The following is a 1,463-nucleotide window of genomic DNA, read 5'->3' as shown; positions in this document are numbered from 1 at the left end:
TACCTAAACCTAACTGTCCTGTTCTTTTTTTTACCTAAACCCAACTGTCCTGTTTTTCTTTTTTCCTAAACCCAACTGTCCTGCTCTTCTTTTCCTAAACCCAACTGTCCCTTCTTCTTTACCCTAAACCCAACTTCTTGTTCTTCTTTACCTAAACCCAACTGTCCTGTTCTTTCTTTTCCTAAACCCAACTGTGTCCTTTTCCTAAACCCAACTGTCGTTCTTTTTTCCTAAACCCAACTGTCCCGTTCTTCTTTTACCTAAACCCAACTGTCCTGTTTTTCTTCTTTATACTAAACCTAACTGTCCTGTTCTTCTTTTATACTAAACCCAACTGTCCCGTTCTTCTTTATACTAAACCCAACTGTCCCGTTCTTCTTTATACTAAACCCAACTGTCCCGTTCTTCTTTATACTAAACCCAACTGTCCCGTTCTTCTTTTATACTAAACCTTTAACTGTCCCGTTCTTCTTTATACTAAACCCAACTGTCCCGTTCTTCTTTATACTAAACCCAACTGTCCCGTTCTTCTTTATACTAAACCCAACTGTCCCGTTCTTTTTCTTTATACTAAACCCAACTGTCTTCTTTATTCTTCTTTTCCTAAACCCAACTGTCCTGTTCTTCTTTATCCTAAACTGTCCGTTCTTCTTTATACTAAACCCAACTGTCCCGTTCTTCTTTATACTAAACCCAACTGTCCCGTTCTTCTTTATACTAAACCCAACTGTCCCGTTCTTCTTTATACTAAACCCAACTGTCCCGTTCTTCTTTTCCTAAACCCAACTGTCCCGTTCTTCTTTTCCTAAACCCAACTGTCCCGTTCTTCTTTTCCTAAACCCAACTGTCCCGTTCTTCTTTATCTAAACCCAACTGTCCCGTTCTTCTTTATACTAAACCCAACTGTCCCGTTCTTCTTTATCTAAACCCAACTGTCCCGTTCTTCTTTACCTAAACCCAACTGTCCCGTTCTTCTTTTCCTAAATCCAACTGTCCCGTTTTTCTTAATCTAAACCCAACTGTCCTGTTCTTCTTTACCTAAACCCAACTGTCCCGTTCTTCTTTATCTAAACCCAAATGTCCTGTTCTTTATCTAAACCCAACTGTCCCGTTCTTCTTTTCCTAAACCCAACTGTCCCGTTCTTCTTTTCCTAAACCCAACTGTCTTGTTCTTCTTTACCTAAACCCAACTGTCCCGTTCTTCTTTACCTAAACCCAACTGTCCCGTTCTTCTTTACCTAAACCCAACTGTCTTGTTCTTCTTTACCTAAACCCAACTGTCCCGTTCTTCTTTTCCTAAACCCAACTGTCCCGTTCTTCTTTACCTAAACCCAACTGTCCCGTTCTTCTTTACCTAAACCCAACTGTCCCGTTCTTCTTTACCTAAACCCAACTGTCCTGTTCTTCTTTCCAGAATTCTATGAGATCAGGTTGGACTGGCTGAACTACAGCTCAGACCGGCC

The sequence above is a fragment of the Perca flavescens genome, chromosome 2 (genome assembly GCF_004354835.1).
Source record: "Perca flavescens isolate YP-PL-M2 chromosome 2, PFLA_1.0, whole genome shotgun sequence".
Lineage (NCBI taxonomy): Eukaryota > Metazoa > Chordata > Actinopteri > Perciformes > Percidae > Perca > Perca flavescens.
The sequence above is the reverse complement of the archived record's forward strand: the minus strand, read 5'-3'. Positions refer to the sequence as shown.